This window comes from Motacilla alba, chromosome 2 (assembly GCF_015832195.1).
Source record: "Motacilla alba alba isolate MOTALB_02 chromosome 2, Motacilla_alba_V1.0_pri, whole genome shotgun sequence".
Classification (NCBI taxonomy): Eukaryota; Metazoa; Chordata; class Aves; order Passeriformes; family Motacillidae; genus Motacilla; species Motacilla alba.
The window spans coordinates 98,394,266-98,417,123 of record NC_052017.1 but is presented as its reverse complement, the minus strand read 5'-3'; the positions used below and the strand labels follow the sequence as shown (position 1 = coordinate 98,417,123).

The 22,858-nt window shown below is 35.6% G+C and overlaps 1 long non-coding RNA gene across 3 annotated transcripts in view; it reads right to left on the bottom strand.

Moving 5' to 3' along the window:
- The window catches only part of LOC119698186, a 48,469-nt gene extending 31,232 nt beyond the window's left edge, over positions 1-17,237 (bottom strand). The window contains exons 1-5 of one of the 3 annotated variants that reach the window (XR_005256085.1): positions 16,979-17,237; positions 15,960-16,112; positions 13,545-13,633; positions 11,468-11,638; positions 9,765-11,039 (exon numbers count right to left, since the gene is read on the bottom strand). This is a non-coding gene — a long non-coding RNA (uncharacterized LOC119698186). Of the gene's footprint in view, positions 1-9,764; positions 11,639-13,544; positions 13,634-15,959; positions 16,113-16,978 lie in introns of those variants that run through there. The other 2 variants (XR_005256083.1, XR_005256084.1) reach the window with 2 other exon arrangements.
- Between the last annotated feature and the right edge of the window lie 5,621 nt (positions 17,238-22,858).

Below are 22,858 nucleotides of genomic sequence, written 5' to 3'. Positions count from 1 at the left end.
TGTGAATAACCAAGTGTAAGAGGGAAAAGAAAAAACCAAACCACTCAAAAATGCCGCAGACAAAAGCATGGTCTAAGTGCTTCATTTTTTTTTTCTCTTTCTGCTTGTTGAAGAACAATCACAAGTATTATTGAGGCTACTGTTCTCCAAGCCTGTGGTAGACCTCACAGAAGGATAAATTAGGTGAAATAATTTGGTAAAGGAAGATGGTAGCATATTCTTTTATTGAAAATTGTCACTTTTTTATCCTGGGCACAGTGGGATGTCTGCCTGCCTGCCTGCCTGCCTGCAGACAAAGTGATCATGCCTTGTTTCTGCCCGCACTAACCCTATTTTTCCTTTGGTGCTCTGGAGGGTCTCCCAAAGGTGTCTCTACTTCCACTCTCTGAATTCTACCCCTTTTATACTGCCAGAAAATTGTTGGCTTTTAGGCTCCAGCCTGTCACTCCTGTTACCCAATTTCTTTTCCCTCATGTAGACCCTCTCTGAAATAAAACCTGTTTATTTATCTTGCATCTTCACAGCCCCAAAGTCAGGAGAATCTGTTAGTTAATACTGTGTAATCATCTGAAAATGAAGGTGATGCCATATCATAGCTGAGTCCCCAGCAGAAACTGCTCCACCTCGGATCCTCAGGGGATAGCTTCTTTATGAACCTCTGGTGACTTTTAAAACTTACCAAGGACACTCTGAGCATCTGCTGGTAGGCCTAGCATCATAGTGTTGTGTTTGTGGTCTGTATTTCTTCACTTCACTGAACTGCAACAGCCAGCTGCTGAAGTAAGTGCATGAAATCATTTGTCTTTCAGCCCGAGCAGAGTACTTAGGACAGACACCAGTGAGAGGAACCTGTGCTTGCTGCTACAAGGATGAGATTTATGTAAGTCCCTTGTAAAATGCTGGTGCCGTCAAGGATGAGCAGTGCTGTATTTGTTCATCCAGTTTGGAAAAAGTGAGAGTGCCAGTTCCCAGAATCCTTCTGGCTTTTTCTCTTCCAGCAGTTCAACCTCTTCCCAGAGAGAATTGAAGTCTCTCCCTGCTTTAGACTCAGGTACTGATAAAGAGAGACGGGGGAAGAGACCTACACTTTGCAGGTGACCTGCTGCATGCTGGAATAACTGGAGTTCATGACCACAAGAGACAGCTAAACCTAAGAGCAATCCATATGCTGAACTGTTCCTGCCTGAAAGCTTCTGAGGCAACGTTTCAGTGTGATGCTACAGTTACAATTTTCACAAACAGTTCAAAGGCAGAGGTCAGCTTTCAAAGTGCTTCCAGTGAAAAGTTTAACCAGCTAAATCCTCAAAAGTAGATAATAAATGTAAGAAAATCAATGAAAAATACAAGATAGCCGATATTTAATTCTGAGTTCTTATATCCATTTGACTTTCGTGATTTCACCAGGTTGAACGGTGACTGGGTAATTGTTGCATTGTTAGGGTTGCTTGTTAAATGATATTTCCTGTGCTCTAAAACACTGTGCTGGGACATGTTCTGTTTGCTATCAGCCTAAATAATTGTTAGATGTTGGGTTGCATCCCTAACTTAATCAGGCTGCTTGTTAAATGCTTTTAGAGATTAAAAGTATGCTTTAAATAAAATTTAAAAAAAGGTAAAATATAAATGAATATATATGGATATATATGTTGGGCTATATTTTATATTAAACAAAGTGCAGTTATTTCTCCCATTCCTCCAAATGATCTATGAATAGAAAGATTTAATTCATTGGACAGATTATTGATCAGATTATATTACTGGACAGATTTAATTTGTTTGACTAAAAGTAGATAAAATATCAAAGCTGGAAAGAAGAAAATGGGCAAATACAAATACATCTAGACTAAGGTTATTCAGTTGTTCAGAATGTTTTTGAGGCACTTCATCATATTAGACAATTCATTCAATTCATAAAAGATGTACTGTCATTCTGATGAGAGCTGACCAGATTATTGTCAATGAATTTAGTCACTTTGGATCAACAATTTTCTGTGGTAAGAGATTCTTGAATTTATCTGCTTAATTTTATTTGGAGGTTGGTTTTTTTCCCTCTCTGTTTTTTGCCCTTTTCTACTGGGTTTATGCTAAGAGGAAAACATTATTATTATTTTACACCTGAGTAAAGTTGGGCTGGTATTAGTTGCAGTTTTTCCATGTATGAAATCTGGAATTTATTATTTTTTTGGTTATAGTTTCCTTTGTGAACTGATGTATGACTGAGGAGACCAAAGAACCGAAACTGTTATTCAAATAATTAGCATCTGCCTGGACAGCAAGGATTTTACATGGCACGTAATTTCTAAAACCAGTAAGTGAGTGCAGGATTTTATAGCTGGGTTTTAGGCTTCCGACTTACTTTCTTTTTAACTCCTGCACAATCTGAACATGTAGGGAAAGTCAAAGCTCTGTTTTTCTCATAAGCACATTTTAGGCTTCCAGACTAAGGTGGTGTGAAAAGAGAATGCCCCAATGTGGAAAACAGTATGTGCAGTTTATGACCACTCTGATGTGATTATTTGAACATAAAACATAAAAAAATGATTCTCAGTTTAAGCAGAGACATGCAGATTTTCTTGGCAACCACAAAAAGAATAAACAAAGTGGAAGAAAATGTTGTGTTTTTTTCTAAATTTGAGCCAATATTAGAACATATCATATGGCATTCATTCTTCTGTGCTTGAGACATGAAGTAAGAAACTTAAGACAAAAATGGGTATTTAAAAAGTATCATTTTCAGTAAAAGGGATCATGCTATTCCTTTACATTTTTCCCCCACAAAATCTTGCTAATAGGAAACCAGTTCATCTTTTATCTCTCTTCTCATTTCAAGGTTTTTTTTTTTTTTTTTGTTTTTTTTTTTTTTTTTTTTTTTTTTTGTTTTTGTTTTTTTTTTGTTTTAAATTAGTATTCTTTATGCTTGTTAGATTTCTTCTGGAATTGCTTGTTAGAGTGTGTTTGTTAGAGAGTTTCACTTTCTGCCCTATCTCAAAACTGTGTTTACTGCTGCTGTTTCTAATGTGTCTAATAGCACTTCAAGTGTGTTTGTGTTCTGCCCTGCTTTCTTTCAGCATATTTGCCATGTGCTTTAGTTTTTTTATATTGGCTTTTAAGTATGTTTGTCCAAGTGATTATGATTATGTCCAAGACCTTATTCTTCCTCTTAATTATTATAATTTTTGTGTGTGTGTGTATGAAACGGTGCTTTACAATAGTTTTGTGTATGTTCATTTATGACATATATAAATGTCATAAATTTATATGAGAGAGCTTCCATATGCAATATGAGGCAATCTACAAAAGAGAGAGAGAAAGACATACAAATAAACAAGTGGGGATAAATGAATGTGAAAGATTTCTCAAACTCAGATTTTGGAAAACTGAAATTTCATCTGGAAATGAATTGCTACTGTGTGCATGCATATATCTGGGCCAGATTTTCTTCTTTAGCCTAGTTCATTCTAAGTACTAAGGTCAAGCTAAGGGTAAGTGTAAAAGAAAGAAAATGCCAAGTATCTGTTGTCAAGATTGCAGCAAAGGGAGACAGAAAAAGGACAGCTGCCGGGAAGAAGCCAGGAAGATGGATATGTATAGGAGTGTGCACTTAACAGCTGAAAGAGTTATTCCAGGATCATATTAAAATAAAAACAATTAATTAGAAACATAGTAGGGAACTAAGATTGGGAAATGTTACAAAATAAAGAGCCTACTCCTTTTCCTTATATTTATTTTACTGAAAAGGAAGAGTAATAATTTCAACAAGTTAACTTTTTAATTTCTCTAGAAGATTGCTGTGCTGTTTTATCTGGGATTGTGATGGAAGGCACATTTCATGTTCTCTTTATATTTTGGCAGGCAGCTGACACTTTGTTATTTACATGCATTATGTGTTTATGTTTCATTACCCAGTATAATAATATGACACAGCTAAATGACAAAGTCCCCAGTGAACATTTTAAGCAGTACACATCCCAGGACTGCAGTAAACACGCTAAATTACAAATTCATGGACTAGCGAATACAGCCATTCAGCAATAAAGGAATAGCTCATCTTAATAGACAGTGTGTTCTGTTGAAAGGACATGGGCAATAGGATAGTGGTTTCTTTATTTATTTACTTAAGGGCTGAAGCTAAAAGCCCTCATGGAAAGAGTATGCAAATTTATTTATAGCACAAGGCACAGGAAGTTTGGACCTGTAAAGAAGTATTCAGAGTGGGAGAAATCCTACAGACTTTAATGATGTTTTCAACACTATTTTCTACAGTTACTGAAGAAAGGGCAAAGGTACTCACAGATTAATTGCAAATTAAAGGCAAGGTTTAGTGATGAAATACTAGATTTCATTAGCAACTGATTATTCCAAAAGCTCAGTCAATTAAAAATAACAGCCTCAGGAGGCTACACACAAGTTTTGAACTTGGTCCCTCTCCCTCTACCTATTATCCTCCTTGTCATCTTCTCATGCCCTTAATGTCTGCATTATGTCACACCACTTTATTTTTTGGTGTAAGAAATGTCACTTTTATTCCTGACTTTTGGTAAGAACTGCAAAAAGAAATGTGGCTGATGAAAAAATGAGATAAAAACAAAAGACATGATGTACTTATTTTCCCCTTTCATTTCTTTTGAGACAGATAAAGGAATGGGGAGGGTGTGGGGAGGTGAGAGAGGGGGTAGGATGTAATCATCAGCTAGAGAACAAAACAAGAATAACAAATAATTCCCAAGCCTTTTACTTAAGATACACTTTGTTTTAAGGTTTCTAATTTTTATTCCCCATCCTGGAAGGGGAAATCTAAGTTGGATGGGGCACTGGGAAACCTGTTCCATTGGAAGGTATCCCTATCCACAGTAGAGGATTGTCGCCACAGGGCGTTCTTAGCCAGGTAATAATTAGCATTAACTCCATGATTCACAGAAGGCTGATCAATCTCTTTATTATATCATTATTAAGAAACCCATTGCTTTTATAGACAGTTATGGTACCTGGACCTAATTGGTCCACCAATCCAAATACCATAATCATTGCCTAATTAAGAAACTACCCTTTGGTAAACAAATTTCCATAACACATCCCACATGTTCACAGTAACAGGTGCAGCAGGTGAAGATAAGGATTGTTTCTCATTCTTTTTTTTGATCTTCTCACAGCCTTTCCCAGAAAGGCCTGGGAAAGTTATGTGTTGCTCTCTGTGGCCAGAGAGCTGCTGCTACAGGGGATTTGGATCTATATGATCTTTAAGGTCCCTTCCAACTCAAGCCATTCAATAACTCTATTTTATGATTCTGTTTATCTGAAGCTACTATTTGTTCTAGATGATTATTCTATAAAAAATTTTAATATCTGCCTTTCCTACGACAGTATGTTTTGCTTTTCAATCTACACTGTGTCCCTTGAATTCTGTCCCAGATTCTGAATGCCTCCTCTCTAGTCAAGGATCACGCTAATCATCTGTCAGTCCCTCACTCTGTAAGATTTTCAAGCTGGTGAGTCCCTTGAAGCTACAATGATCCCAACCTATACATGCACATCCTTGGGCTAACAACTTCATGACTCACAGTTACAATAAAAGGAGAACAAATTATTCTAGAAGGTCATAATGAAGGTAGTATAGTGCAGACTGTTGAAAATAGTGAAGTGAAAGTGATACGAAGACTTTCTTCACAAAAGTGAACCAAGAAAGCCTTTGTTTTACATGAATTCTTTGGGATTATATAAAGACAGAAGATTGCAGAGTTGAAACCATATGTGTTTAGACAAAAATAACTTAATTACTGTAGGTTAACTGAGAGCTGGCTCAGAAATCTCAGAAGTTATGAAAACACCATAGTAACAGGAGAGTATATGCAGTAAAGGACAATATATCTTTAAGATCAGAGAAGTTATATTCTGCATGCAGAATGGCTTAGCAGAATGGGAGCAGTCTGGATAGAAATGTATGACAGACAAGGTACAAACTATGTTATAAGGAAATAGATAAAAATGTGCAAACCAGTGTAAAAAGAGACAGGTCAGGAAAAGTTTGTATCCATAACAGTTTCTCTTAAAGAGGCACATCATTAATCATGAGGACTTCAATTACCCTGGCATAGACTAGAATAGAAATTGTGAAATGACCATGGAAAGTTATTTCTGGAGGTAAAATGGAGCTATTTCTTTTCAAATCTTCTGAGCAATCAAGCAGGCCAGACATGTATTTGGATGTGTCCCCAAGAAAAATAAATATATGTGATTAATGAGACAAAAGTTGGTGAAGATTTGATTAATGTGATTGTAGAGCAACAGCAACAGCATCAAATTTTAGGGAGTCAAAAGACTATTCATAAGGCTAGTAGAACAAAAATACTGGAGTTTAAAAGGTACAGTTTGAAGAATATGAAATATATTGAGAATGGGTACAAAATATTAAAAACCTGCTAAATCCATGTAGCAGAAAGGGAAGCTTCTTATGATAAAAAGAGAAAAGATAAAAATCTAGGATTTTACAATTGTACAACAATTAAAACAATACCTGGGGAGATTCCTAGGTGGCATAGATATAACTTCATTTCTTTGGCCCTTTTACACCAGCTAGAGATGGTAGAATGTTTAAAGTAAGATTAAGGTATGAAAAAAATCAGACAAAAAAGGAGATTTATAAGTCAAATGTTGCACAGACAAGATTACACAAAAAAAAAATTGTGATAGAAGAAAGAAATTAGAATAGCTACGATGAAATACACATACTTCTAAAGCAATTTCACTATCAGAAAAAGCTTTTATTTTCACAAATACAGAAAGCAGGTATTTTTTTCTGTTTATGATTCCTGCTGGTTTTATTTGTAATTCCACCATGAATTAAGAAGCTCAGATCATAATAAGGTACATGCAGACAATATAAAGCAATGTATTCATGTAAAGCATATTAGACAGAAAAAATTGTTATGAGTTTTTATGCCCTGTGTGTCTGCTGACTAAAACACCAACATAAATTTGGTTGAAGTGAACGTAATGTGTCATACAGTTCACAAATAAAACAAGAACTGTAGGAGGTCTTTAAGCTATTTAAATAATTTCATGGACTTTAAGAGACATTCCCCATGAATCGTGCTGTCTTTACAAACACCCAAATTATTTTTTTAGAGGTTGACAAGCTGAAAAACTCCATAAAAACCCAATGTATTAATGTTTCTGTGATATTTTGTAGGAAAACTAAGAAAAGTTTTCCCTATGAGAATGGCATACAACACAGCACAGAGTTATAAACAAAGTGAGAGTGAGTGTCTTACTGTAATGTAGAACTCTATGCTATGAGAAAACTGCTGAGAATGTGGGTAAAACTAAAGCAGTAACTAAACATTCTTTTACTTTGAAAAGGCAGAATTGCTTGTCAGGTAAAAGCAACCTAAACAAATGAGAAAAAGTTGGGTTTTTCACTTTGAAGGTTACAAAGAAATCTGAGAATATCAGAGACAATTCCACTGGAAACTAATACTTTGTCATGACCAAAATGAAAAAGCTGCAAGGCTGACTGAAACTCAGCTGTGTATCACGCATGTTTTCAGCAAAAAAATTCAGGGCACTGTGATCTAAAATATGAAAAAAAATTGAATGTTCTAAAAGAGAAGTTATTGTAAAAAAATGTATTTGTTGTTATATACAATTGTGAAAAAGCTGAAATTTTTCACATCATCTCTAAAAAGAAATTTATAAACTGAAAGCTGTTAGGAGCTAGGTAGAGGTAGCCTAGGTAAGAGCACTTCTTAAATGATAGATGCGTCCTGATGTTTTCTTTGTCAAATTGTATCCTGTGAGGGAATCATTTGTAGGCAGAATGACCTTTTTAGTACAGCTAAGACTGAAGAACAACACGGAAAGTGTTGGGATGGAGGACAGCAGTGACTTCTTGATTTGGAGCAGGGCTCATGGACCACAGGAAGGAGAGCAGAGAGAGAAAGGAGATGTCTTGTGTGCAGAACAGAGAAGTCTACCTAGCAGACTTTCCAGACACTGAGAAGGGCTATGACTCTCTCTAGACTTCCAACAGGGTGAGATGACCTGTCATTTACTGCATTCTTATCTTCTCTTCCCTTTGTATTATCTCACCATTTTACTCTGCTCCTAAATTCTCCCACTGGCTCAAGAACTATAAGCTGTTCTAGATAAACAGGTGAAAAGTTAAAAAATGCCACAAATCAGGAGTCAAAAAAATCCCTTTCAAAAGTAGAACTTAAGTCTGAAATGTCAAAATATATTCTTCTTCAGCCCTGGAAAGCCTAAGATACTTGCATAGTTGTTGCCTGCTTTTAAAAGAAAGATATTCTGCCTGGCAAGAGAGGATGGGGAGCATGGACCTATGCACATTGAACCTCTCTCCCACATCACCTAGTAAGAGAGCCTGGATAGAGTGCATCCCATCTCTTTCAGGTTCCATCCCCAAGCAACCAATTCACAGCCTGGGTGCAAAGCAGCTGGTGTCTATCTAGTTAGCACCTTACCAGGGACTGTGATAGGGTTGGGATCTACATACCGCCTGGCACTTACATTACAGACATGAATTCTTGCTTCCATAAGGAAAAACTCAGTGTTTCTGGTTTTGGATTTAAATTGTTTGCATATAGGTTTTCTACTTTTTAATTTATGCAGTGTGCTTGCATATCAAACAGATTATGAGGAGAGCAGATGAGTAAGTCTTTGTACAGACTGCAGCTGCCCAGGTGCTGCCCAGGGGGGTTCCGGTGTCCTCTGAGAGGAGAGACCAGAGCTGACCTGTGTTGAGCATGATCAGCTGCAGCTGTTTCCAAAAAAACCCAGTGCAGGGCATAGCTGGGCCTTGCAGCCAAGTAGTGGTGACTCTGAGAAAATGCACCAAATTAAAGGCAAAGGATGCCACTGGCACAGAGGAGAGGGTGAAACCAGTGAGAAACAGCAGTGTGAACATGAAAGGCAGAGAAGGAGGAGGAGGAGGACCTGGTGCTTCAGGCTCCACAGCAGATACCCCATTACAGCCCTTGGACAGGGTCCTTCCAGACAAGATGGGCTTTCCCTGAAGGAACTGTGATCTGTGAGGATGTTATGCTGGAGAAGAGGGAAACTATGGAAGGAAGAAGGAACAGAAAGAGCAGCAACAATTACGTGCTGATCACAGAGCCTTCTGCCCCCCCATCCTCCCTGCGCTGCTGGGGAGGACACAGGGATGAAAGAGTGCACTTGAGCCTGGGAGAAGCAGGAGGAAAGACATTAATGTTTTTCTTCATTTCTCACTATCTACATCTTGTTTAATTGAAAATACATTTATACTAATTTTCCTTAGATCAAGTCGGTTCCACTCACAGTAGCAATTAGCAAGTGCTCTTCCTGTCCTGACCCATGTGCTTTCTTTTTCTCATTTTGTCTTGCCTTGGAAAGGGAGTAAGCGAGCAGCTTGGTGAGAGTTGGCCTGTTAGCCAGGGCTAATCACCATGAATTTGAAAAACTAAATGAGGAAATTGAAGCTAAAATTCAGAATGAGAGTGAAATAGTATCTAAACAATGACAGAGAAGTTCAAGACAGAATTTCCCACAGAAAAGCAGGACTTTTCATTTCCACCCTGACTTACTGAGCAATTGACAGTCCTGCTACCAAGGTCTGTGACCGACTTAGGAGAAGGGAAGGAGAAGAAGAAGAAGGAGAAGAAGAAGACCCATGTCTTCTGCCTTTTTGTCAGCAATGCCTTCTCCAGGATAATGCAAGATAGAGGGAACAAAGGGAACAAAGCCTGTTCTTTTCCCTGAATACTTTCAAACTGTGATAATCAGTTTTCGTTTCTGTTCAACACCTTAATATGGCAAAATTACTGTAAAAGTTTTGCTTTATCTGGTGGCAGAGAAACATTGCATGCAAATGCAAATTGAATAATTCTGATCTTACTTAGAGCAACCTTTATTATCTATTACTAGTTTCTGATAATTTTACACACCAGAGTTTCCAGTTCATAAAACCAGAAAAATAGTCAAAAATATGACTCTGAAAATTTTCACTCTTCACAAACTGTCACAATAAAAATAATGCTGTAACAAAGCTGGAAAGATCTAGAAGATAAATGTTTTAACTCATGTAAACTTAGAGTTAAAACAGAACAGTAAGAAATATTGGGAAAATCAGATCATATAATATCCTTAACAATAAGGATTTTTGAAACCTTTACTTTTTAATTTGGCAATCTATGCAGTGTTGTAAAGTGTCATAATGGAGTGCCACTAAAAAGTGTCTGGATTAGGCTAATCTATAGAATGAAGTGGGATGGAAGAGGGCAGATATATGCAATAAATAGAGGAAAAAGCCTCAGGCACAGAGCAAAGTTGTATAAAAAGAAAACTGGGCACACACACAACTGCACATAAACAATACAATATTCCTATATCTGTGTTTATTCTCAAGAGGTATTCTTCAGAAAAATAAATTACGGCAGTAGGTGAAAAGCCTGCAAGGGAACCAGATAGATGAACAGTGCTGCAGAATTCTGTCTCCTGTACAAAGGGAAAGAATACATCATAGTTACTGTCACAATTGACTGTTTTAAAGAATTGAGAGCAAGTGCAACTGCTGGGCTTAAAAAAGAGTAATAACAACTGTCTTAGTGACACTGCAGCTTGTAAGCTGCTGTGACGTTAGGTTGGTGGACAGAAAAAGAGCTAGCATATCATCCATAAATCATTGAGCCTAAGCAGAGATAGAATTCCTTGGCTTTTCAACCATCCAGGAAATCAACCTGAATTTTCAGTAGTACAAATGAGAAATACTGCATAAGGGCAGCCACAGAATCCCAAGTTTGTACTAGACAGATTGATAGAGTGTCTTCAACTTCAAAGTGCCAGTTTGTACATAAATTAGGAAACTCATAAGCTGCCTTTTAAATATCAGTTCTATTGCATAAGTTATCTAGGCTAAATACCTTTTCCACATTTTGGATTTATACATTCATCAAGTTACCTTTTTCTGTAGTGCCACTAAGCATGATCAGAGAGAAGACTAGGATGTAGAGCAGGTTGTACATTCATTTTGGTCTTGTTTACAGGCCCTCAGTAAATATGGAAAAATTAATTAGGAGGGTACAAACTCAAAAGATGAGTAGAACCTGTGAGATTACAGGCCCTTTCAACATGTGTTTAAAGGTTTCATTTACCAGATACAAATTCTAAATCAGCAGATGCTTAAAGAAGCTCTCCAACAGCCAGTACACTAAAGATATTGCACTAATGTGTATAAATCAGTAGTAAATGCAAATATATTGAAAAATATACCCGAAACAAGTCAGAAAAATGTAACTCTATTTTTAAAAGCTTTCCATCAAATCTAGAGTTTGGAAAAATTGTGCTCTCTCCAGCTCCCTGTAAACAAAATATCATTCAGTGCAACCCTGAAAGCCTCACAAGTTTTTTTATTTCCCAATATAGTCTTGTACCTCAACACTCAAAGGCAAGAATAAATCACTGTTTAAAATCTTACCTCTCAGACATTCCTGGTTTAGAGTGAAACAGGTATGCTGAGTTGATCTTTTGAGAATTGGAGATATCATTCACCTCGAGTTTTCTTTTGGCTTAATGCAACTAGGTTACAGAACAGAGGTTTCTTTACCTTTGTATGTCCTGCTTTCAGGTTTGGGTTGCTTTTTTCATGCTTCATGCATAGCACATGGCAGCAAAGGAAGATACAGTATTTATCAGAGATAAATATAGTCCACAAAGAAGAAGACATGGAAAAAAGAAACAGTTGCAAGTAATGAAGCATCTTTATAGACTTTCTCTTGTACAGTAGGGAGATACACTTCAAACCTACCAAAAAATTATTCCCTACTGAACAAATTGGCAAAACTCTTGTTGACTTCTAGGCAATGAGAATTTTGCCAGATAAAGACTTTAGGATATGGCACTATATGAACTATGTAGGACATGAATGTTAAATTTGGCTTATGGCCTGATGGGGAGTGCTTAAGGCTGTACTTCCAGTGTGCATTTGTATATTCAATTCTCCACATTCATTAATTGGATTTTGGCAGATATCTTATGCACAGTAGGTGCTTCATGGATTATGCAATCTGTCTTCCACTTGTACCAAAAAACATAAAAAACTAAATTTTCTGTATGTTGCAAAGTGCCCATCTAATTCCATGTGTTATATTTCAAGAGGCTTTCCTGCAAACTCTTTTTCTATAACCCTAATACAAAACATAATTTTACCAGAACCTAAAGTTCTTCATTTGTGGAGAACTGGACAATTGAGTCCAAAGGTCACATGCCCTGAAGTGGAAAATAGTGAAGAAAAGCAAATCTTTTTGCTTTAAAATTCTATCTTAAAAAAAATTTAATCAAGGCAAAATGAAATTAAGGTAAGACAAATGGAAAGGGTTTTTGTTTGTTTTGTGTACTGATTTTCACTCATCTTTCCCTGATACTTACATGTTGTTGCCTTATTTTATCTTTTCTAAAAGTAGATACTTTGAAAACTATAATGCTTAAATTGTAAATTATTGACTGTATCTTAAGCCATAGGTACAGTAAAAAACTGTAAAAACCAGTTCCTTAGCTAAACCTAATTTAAACTTTACTTCATTAATAGCCCACAAGCATTCAACTTACTGTCCTTGCACCTGATGTACCATAAGATGATATATCATGAAATTCCCAGAAAATTAACAGAGAAATTTCTATATGCTTCCTAAAAAGATATGCAACATTGCATTGTATTATGTACAAACATAGTAAAAAAAGAAAAAAAAATAGCAGAACAGTTCTGATTGTTCTACAAGCTGTTTTTCTCTGATAATAGTTGCACAATACTAAACATGCTCTTGGTGGTTAAGTTTGCTTCCTTTCTTGAACCTGTATAAACTACAGTACCCAAAGGGTCTCTTCTTACAGTGTACGATTTATCTATTGCAGTTGCATCAAGATATCCTCTGTGCAGGCAAGACATATAACCTGGGTAGGATGAAGTGAATGTACCACAAGAGAAAAATTTAGAGAACTGATAGAGTTCCCAAGCGCTAGGAAGAGGTAAGAAGCGGCTGGCAAGGTACTCAGAATGGGAGGTACTCTAGTTGTTGGGGGAAAAAAGGTATTTCCTCTGTTTAAAAATAAATAAAATGTTACAACAATCAAATATGCTTCAATGCCAGCACAGCGAATAGCACTCAAAGACTGGTTTACAGAGGTTCAGATGTTAACACAGAGAGAAAGAGTGAGAGATGCACATATACACATAAAAATATATAATATCTATATATTCTATCCAGAACCTCCTAAAGGCCAGTCTTTGTTAAAAAAACAAGATGAGGACCTGAAGTCAACCATCATCATTAATCTTTTATCTCTTCCAGATATAAATGTGTCCCTGCAATTTTTCAAACATTATCTCTTTCCTTATTGTTACTCATTTCATGTGCAAGACTCATTATCCCAGCTTATCACATGTTACTCATTTCATGTGCAAGACTCATTATCCCAGCTTATCACATATGCAAATACATGAACTAAAACTCATTTTTCCACTGAAGTATTTGGGGTCAAAATAGTTCAATAGTTACCTTTATCAATCAGCTACCAGTGTGTGACTACTAAATAACTTGATAACAGACCTTCTACAGATCAACTGATTTTTCATTTTCTTCTTTATCTAAAAGGGAGAATATGGATGATAGTTAGCTATGATCATCTTAAAATTGTATTATAACTTTATATTGCTTGTCATATACAAAGGGCAATTCCCTCAAACTCATAACTTACCTGAAAAACAAATATTATAGTTTCAGGAGTCTTTTGTATATTTGTTTAATGAGGACATGATTAGTACATTTTCTTTATATTTATTATTTATATTAAATAATATTTCCTTATATTTAATATTTCCTCATATTTCTTTGTTGATTTTTTTCCTCTTCAGGGCTGAGGATGAATAACACAAATTGAATGTACTGAGTTTTTTAGGGTCATTTTCTTTTAGAGACGCAATCAAAAAATAAAACTCCTGTCTCACTGACACATAAAACAACTACATGACCTCAGTGAGAAAATGTTTGAATAATTTATCATTTTCAAACTAAACTGACAAGTATTGTACATATAACAATGTGCATCATCAAAGAACATTCTTTTTATATTGTCTCCTCATTATTTACAGAAGTTGAGGAGAAATGAATTGCAAATTAATAACTTTATTTAAAAAATAAATTAACTAAATAAACATTTACTATACCACATAACCATTATGTAATTTTCCCTCCTCCAATGATGAACTGACAATTCTTTTTTATAGGAAAGATGTAAGAGAGGAGTCTCCACAGAAAGGAGTCCATGGTTGCCTTTACTAAGTTCTCTTTCCAGGATGCATATCACCAATTTTATTTGGCAGCTGGGAATGACATTAAATATAGCAAAATACATTTTGCCTGCAAAGAAGCTCATGAAATTTCTCATGCTAGCTGTGGTAGATCTGATCAGCTCATGAATGTGAAAGAAAATCAAAGAAAATCTCCCAGGCTCCAGGTTGTAACCTAAGCTTTTTTCCTTTAATCCCACACATAGAGACCTGCACTGACATCTCAGATATCCACACTGTTTTTGCTTAAGATGATGCAAATTATATGTGCACATCTTTGGATGGTGTCAAAACCCTGTGAGTGTTAGCTCTAAGTGGAGCAAATGAGAATGTTCTGAAATACTCCATGGATTAAATGGTGTTTCCAGTGAAGCCAGTAGGATCTTCCACTTTGGCATCCACAAAACTGAGATTTTATTCCAGTTCTTCTGGATGTGGGCTACCTCTGTTATACTGGTTGTTTATTTTTAATTTTTTTTTATTTTATTATTTGCTTTGAAGTAAGTACTTGGGAAAGATGATACCCTTACAGAGACTGATTTTTTTTGTACATAAGCCTCAGAGCTATTTCAGCAAGAAAAAGCTTTCTCATATGAACATACCAGTATACACTAGCCTTCTTCTTCAAGAGTAGCTTCTGATAGTTCAATCTTCATACATTTTCAGTATTTTCCTTTTATTTCCTGCTCTTTCCCCCCCCCCCCCCCCACCCCTCACAATGCAGCTATCATGTGTTTAGACAGGTGAATGCTCAAAGACTGCAGCAAATTTCTGAGAAAGACAGCTTAGGATGCTTACCCAAATGCAGATCTAATTGGATTGCTGTGAGACTTATTCTATGTTTAGAACTAAATAAAGTACATAGTTTTGTCATGCGATATTGATGTCTCTGGTGATTTTTTTCTGTAACCAACCAGACTAAAAGCTCCTTAGTGTTTCTGAGTCCTTAAGGAACTTTATATAGGCATTAGTATTGAAAGGGTAAAAGCACATTATTTTTTAATTTTTACACCTTTGTATAATTCATGATGGTTGTGTTAGAGGTTCAGTGATCCCTAACTTGGATATATTAACTAACACAGGAGCTATTCTTAGCAAGTTTGTATCAAATGCTGGCCAACATTCATGTTTCAAAATTGAGTCCTTTGGTGCTGCCTCAAGGCTTGTCCCCATAATATTGATTTAGCTCATAGAACCACACAGAGAAATATGACTTCTTTATAACTCCTCTGTACTTATTGTACATCAACGTAGGTTTCTGTTAGTTAATACAAACTTTTTTATACTTAGCTCTGGTCTTCTTATCTTCCATTCTTATCTTCTTATCTTCCATTGACAGACAAACTTCCTGTGTTCAAGTACAATTATATCATGTCTATAATTATTGTATTATATATAATACAAACAGCATAGACTAAAACCTGAATGTCTGTAACTCGTTATCTGACAACATGACAATTTTATGGTACATATGCAACCCAGCAGTCAAGTATTCCAGTCTGCCTACTGGCAACACATAAGAAGAACTAACAGGAGAGATTGTCCTGGAACTTATTTGCCACGCTGAAAATATGCAAAAAAAGGCATATTTATAGATTTTATTTCATGACATGACAGTACCTACTTCAGTATGAAGGAAGATATCCCCTGCAGGAAATATTTATTTTTCTCTCTCAAATGCTATTTCATGCTTGAAGGATCCTTGTAAAGTCTTAGTCCATTTATGTGCAGATTTCCACTGTCCTGTTTGTCACTGTCCTGACCTCTGTTGAAACTGCTGGAACAAATATTGCCAACAAGAGCCAAAGAATAATAAAACTGTATGGTATGGTACACACAATCACATTTATTACATGACTAATTCAGGAAACTTGACATGGTTGACAGCCTAACAATATGAAGTACAAGTGATATTTTTCAATGTCCTCTTCATTTATATAGTTTATATAGACACCTTATTTAACTACAGCTATTTCAGAGAATTGAAACAATGCTCAATGGAAGAAAGCAGGCGTGCAATTAGAAATGCATGAAGGTTATAACTGGTAAGTATTGACCTTTTCTACAGGCCTGTTCTATAAATCAATATACTTTCCTTTTGAGTCTACTTGTGCTTCAGATAGCTGTAACATCTTGTGACATTAAATTCTAAAATCTCAATATCCACTAGTTTTCAGTGGACACTTTATTGTCAATGACTCAATATCCTGAGGTGATCCTGAAATGCCTTGCCTAAATCTAGAAGTGTGGAAATGGTTTCGAGATCCCATCTTTGAAAGACAGCGAATATTTATGCCACCTATAGGAACAGACTTTACCAGGACCAAAAAAAAACCAGAATCACCAATCAGCAAAATAAAAAAGCTTTTACAAACACATACATTCCTCTTTAAAACAGAGCAAACGGGAAGTAAAGTCTGGGAAAAGAGGGAAATATGAATGATCCTGAAGAGCAACCAATTAAAATTTAAAATATACAATAAAAAAAAGTTTGGAGTAAAAGTTGCTATGGTACTAAAATTCTAAGAAAACTCATAGTAATCCTTGTATGTCAAAATGAAGGCAAGGGTGATAAGTGACATAATCTGGTTGAATTTCAAGGGATGCAACGGAAGACTTGGATCTTGAATGCCATAGACTTACCCAGAAGTTGTTGCTAAGAGGAAAACTGAAATTGTCACTCCATAATGAATTTTTCCTTCCAGTGCAGTGTTGACAAGGGGTAGCAACAGAAAATATCTCATTTAAAATCCAAAGCCTGAGAGACCTTGGGTGGCTTCATTAGTTTCCAGTTCACCTTGGTAAAAGATGTTGAAGGATCAAGGATGGTAGATCTCTGAAAACTTTTGTAATAAAAATTTGAGATCAGCTGGGGCTCTACTCCTGTTAAAAAGGAATTTGCAGTTACTTGCCTTTAAATAAAAAAAGGCCAAATACTCACTTCACAGATGAGTTATTCATAAAACTCCCTGTCTCCACCCCAGTTCTTATGAATTCTAAAATTCTACCCTTCTGCCAAGAAAAGCAAGTTAATGATTGCAGAAAGTCTGGCACACCCACAATAGAGCTTTCCTCTAAGGTGTGCAGTTGAAATATATTTGTTTGTTTGAAATATATTTTAGCTGGCAGTCTTGTAAGAAGTCAGCACTCTGAGCAGAAAATGCAGAAACCTCCTCTGATGCCATCATTAGTCAGCCTGTTATTTAGAATGCCTAAACATTTTTTTAAGTGATTGAAGACAATGACATTTTAAATGTAATATCCCGACACTCTGCTAATGTGTTCTTAGACATCTATTTTATCATGAGCGTATTTGGGCCACATGAAGAAGATTTTTTTGAGAAATTGTCTAAAAATTACTATGCAGCAAGTCTGTTCTCCCGGCACTTGGTATGTATCATACATAACAAGTTCAAGTATAAGTGCTGCTGTAACAACTCCTTGAATCTGACACCTGATTTTTTATTATGTTTAATGCATGTTGAAAGTAGGAAAGGGGGGTTTGGTCAAGAAACACAATGAGCTAGTAGCAGTCATACAGAAATACAACATAATATGGTGTTTTTAAAGTACTATCTCAAAAGACAGTGACCTGGAGAGAAAACACTAAAGCTAAAGAATTATTTGAAACTTGTAATCCTGTCATCAGACATAAAGGACATTAAAAAAAAAAATCTGCAGCACACTTTATGTGTGGTCTATTTCAGTGCAGCAGTATATGAATGACACTGGGAGTCACATTCTGCAGAGACAGAAAAAGTTGTTGATTTGTTGCTAAAGCTGCACTTGTTTATGCAGGAAAATGACAGTGAAGACTGTTTTATCCTCACCTGGTGAAATAGTCCAGGTGGCAACCATTCTACCCTTAGCCACCTTGCTACATTCCTTGATGCATCCTATATGCAAAAAAGGTTGTTCCGATCTTCCTGCTTGCTTCAGGCTGTCCATTTAGTTGTTATATTTCTTAAATTTTGTTTATTACCTTAATTCCAAATATATATAAAATGTGAGTTTATTCTGCATTGCAAGTGAGGATGTAGTAATAACAGAACTGGAATTTGAATGATATGTTTCAGATTATTGAGGTATTTTTTTCCTACTTCATATTTGCCTTCACTATCTCAGATTTTAATAATTTCTTAGCCCAAAACAAGTCCATAGTCAGTAACTTTGTCCTGCATTACAGCTTATTTATCAAACCTCACTGGCAGCTTGAAGGCCTCTGGCCCTCCTAACTCAGTCAACTGTTAATTAATCACCACTGTTAATGAATCACCACTGTTTTGAGCAGCTTTCAGTTCGGATAGTGTTTCAGGCAGTTGGCTTAATCTGCCATAGAAAATTTCATGAGATGATATCAAATGTTCTAACTGATTGCTTCTATCTTTGAGCTCCCTTTCACAACATTATTCTTGTCTTATATCACCATATACATCTGTGTATACAGCTGTAGTTTTCAGGTGACATTCTTTATAAACTAATAGTAGTTATTTTAAATGTTATCCTAATAAAAAGGCTGAAAGAAATGACCAGAACTTTGCATGTGAGGATCTAAACATCAGTTACATTTTTAGAAAGAGTAGGAAATATGTGGGAAGCATGAAGGTGAACAAAATCTCCCGCTGCTTAAGAGCTCATTTTGCTATGAAGGAGAAGACTTTATTTAAGCATTCTTTCACTTGTCTTGTATGATCATATGACAGTACTCAACCTAGCAATAGGTAAAAAGTCTATTTTCACTAGGGCACCCAGAAAGATACTATCAGAATATTTGTGGATTGTTTTTGTGATATTATTTATACAAGAAGCTAGATAATTTTTACTGGCACCACCGAAAAAACCCTGACAGCGTCCTTTCACTCTCCCTTAAGGTATTTATGTACATTGACTAAATCTCCATGGAGCCTTCTCCTCTGTAGGCTGGGCAGTCAGAGCTCTCTCAGTCTTTCCATCATCATCTCTACCTTTAACTTTTCCTAATTCCAAGAAGCAATGGTTTTTTGTTTCTGTCAAATTCACTGATGTGGAGGGTACAATTGGATACCACTCTGTTAGATTAAGCTTTTCTTTCTGCTCTGAAATGGTCATGGTAATTTGGCTTTAACAATCTTCAGGTCCCTGAGGGTGCTACCTGAGCAGCCCCTCTCCTAACTCTGCCTTTAACTTTACTTCTTCTTCAATAATTTCCTATGTGAAATCTAATAGTTTGTAATTGCTGCTTCCATTGTAGATTAGTTACCCACAGCCCATGAGGCCTCTCGAACAAATCAATATGTTCCAGCAGGGTTTATCAGCTGTATTCCCTGCAGAAAACTGGGGCACCAACTGAACAGCTATTTTCATACTTGTGAACAGACTTCAGTTAAAAAACACTGACGTTAGCTTTTTGTTATTCTGAATGCTGTGCTCTAGAAAACATGGGGGAAGAGAAGAAACAACCTGAAACACCACATACAAATCAATACCACCCCAGAACTACCTGAACCTGGTTTTTAGTTGTCATTTGCCTGCTTGAAAATGTCATTTTCCTTCAACAGATAGTTTCTCATGCGCAGTCAGGGGAGTTAAGAGAGATGTAATTGGATATGAAGATGCTTCAGAGACGTTTAATATATTTAGGAGGGCACTTCATTGGGAAACATTACCAGTATGCAGAATAAGTACTTGAGGGCAATATTTTCAAGAGAAACCACTAACCACTTGTTTTTCAGGTGAGTCCTTTTTTCCCCAAAGAAATTAAAAATCTTCCTTAGAGATACTCCTCATCAAGATAAATTCAGGATGACTGAAAATCTGTATGTAATTATAGACACACAGTTAGTTATTTTCACTCAAAGAACACTCTTAATTTTGTCAACTTCTTGTGTTTAGCTGTTTTACAAAAATTGATCAAGGCATGCTGCATGTGCATCAATCTCAGTCCTAATAAAAGGCCCATGGTTATAACATCAAATTGACTGATAGCTTTATGTAGATAAAGCTTCTTAACAATGATATCTACGTGAAACTTGAAGACTTTTAATAGATCATAACTTCCTAGTCTTTGTGCTGAACTTAAAGAAGGCATAACTGAGATTAAGCAAAGCCAAAGTCAAGACCAATGAAGTTTAATATGTATCTGTGTGTGTGTGTTTAAGCAAAAAGGTTTTTGAAACAGAAAGGATTAATTTGACTGACTTTGATCAACACCATCTAAATCCCTATATTTATATATAGCATTTCCATTTTTTGACTTCTGATGCTTTAGTTTATGTCTTCTTGACACATATCACAGCTAAAAATGCAGTTTGGGTGGCTGGTAGCAAGATGGATAGTCTGAGCTAGAAGCAACTGTTGATGGTATTTTGATGGCAGATAGACTTTGTGCCAGGCACTGTGCATTCATGTGGCTGGTCTGAAGCTGCAAGTCTCTTTGAAAGAAAAGAGTTCGTTTAAAGGATGACAGGTGATGACTGTCAGTTGAAGGAGTGGATAATAATCCTTGGAAGTGAAAATAAAAAATCTAAACAAGATCTGATACTTCACCAAGCATGTAAATTCATTTCTGAAGACAAATAAATCTGTCAATTGAATACTCTTCCCTTTCTCCCTCTTTTAAACTTTGATTTCTAGCTCAGATTTACTAGACACTTTTAAAATTTATTCCTTGGATGCTATTTTTGCTAGTTCCTTTATGGACTAGAACTGCAATTTTAATAGGTTCTAAAAATGAATCCTCTTATTTTTAGTACACAGAACACAGTGTACTAAATGCAATGCAATAGAAGTTGCACAAAATACATGAACTTTAATACTTCTACTCTGCATTTAAGAACAGAAGTTGTTAGTTCACATTTTTCTACAAAAACTGGCATGTAAAGGTTTTCTTTAAGTAAATGCTTAATTGTTTTCCCTCCTTGTGTTCCACATAATGGGAATGAGAAAATAGAAGGTATTTGTGAAAACAATAGTATTTCTCACACAGTGGATATTTTGAATCACAACCCTTACAGTTAAAGTGCAGGTTTCAGCTAAAACAAAACAGAAGTCTGCAAAATGATGTTAGGGAAATTATAGTAATAATAGAAAACTCTAAATAAAATAACTATTTTTTAAAAATCATAAAATTAATGATAGAAATATTGCTATCTTTTAAAACATGGTTAGTAGGTACAGAAATACTTCTGCTTTTTGAATAATTTAATTTGGACAAAATCTCTTCCCAAATCCACTACTTTGGGAAAAAATGGGCAATTAGAGGTGCCATAATTAAATTATCCTTTATGTATTATCCATGCTAAAAATAATTCATAATAATTTAGAAAGTAAGAATAATCTGTGTAAATTAGTATAACAGTAATTCCTTAATATTAGTGTAGTTTACTTCAGTTGTTGATTAATTATGACTATAATACAAAATACTGTGGAGTAGATGCCATCATGCACAGTTATATTTGTCAGCCCAGAGCATTATAAGCATGACTATTCTGCAGTTACAAAAGTATTATGGTTGTCTAGTTTGTATCTACTTCAGATGATCCTAATTTTGAGTGTCCAAAATGTTTCTTTGAAATGAAAATGGTATATTAATGGTCCTATATCTTATAAAATGCTTTCAAGCACACAAACAAGTATCCAAGAGAGACATTAGATATTTTTTTCTACAATCTAGAAACTGTAGTGCAGGTAAGAAATAGCTTGGACTACATAATGCAAAAATTCAAAGCAGCCCAAACCTATTGATCTCACTACAGCATTAACTGTACGTTTCTAAATGCAAAAAAAAGTAAAAAAAATAAGTCTAAGATAATGTGGTCTCTGCATTAGTCCAATTCTTTCTTGCTTCAGAAAAAAACCAAGTTTTTTCTGTGCAAATCCTACTGTTGCAGAGTGATGCCTTAGATACAAACTGCTTGGCTACTCTTAATGTTCTCTGCATTGCTAGGGATCTCAGAAAACTGGAGAGAAACATTGCAGTAAATATTAATTATCAAGATTTTCTGATTAGTAAGTCACACCTACTGGTCAAGCAGTTGATCCAAACGGAGCAAAACTATGAGTTCCTAAAAAGAATGGGTAAAGCAATGAGTTTTCTGAGAAAAAAATGAAGGTCATACTTCCAGAATATTTACTTAAAATGCAGATACATCAGCAGAGAGGCAATTCTATTACCTTAGTGAACAGGTTAACCAACCCATACTGATTTTGAAGTTGAGAGAAGGTTTACATGACTCCAAGTGTTTTATTAAAAGAGAATAGTAACTGCTCATCTCTTTGGTTTTCCTGAACTAGTCTGTGTATTCTTATCAGGTACAGCAGTGCTGACAGATGGAAATACCTTCAAAAGAGAAAAAGAAAAGGATATTTGGACAATATGCTATGAAAAAATTGCAATAAAATAAGAGAATTTTCTTTGAAAGGATGCCTGAACAGTTCTAAGCCCTTTTGCATAAATCTGAATTGAAATTTTACATTATTTTATACATGCAACACATGTAATGTAGAATTCAGTAGATAACAATTATCTAAATCAAAATCTTGTTC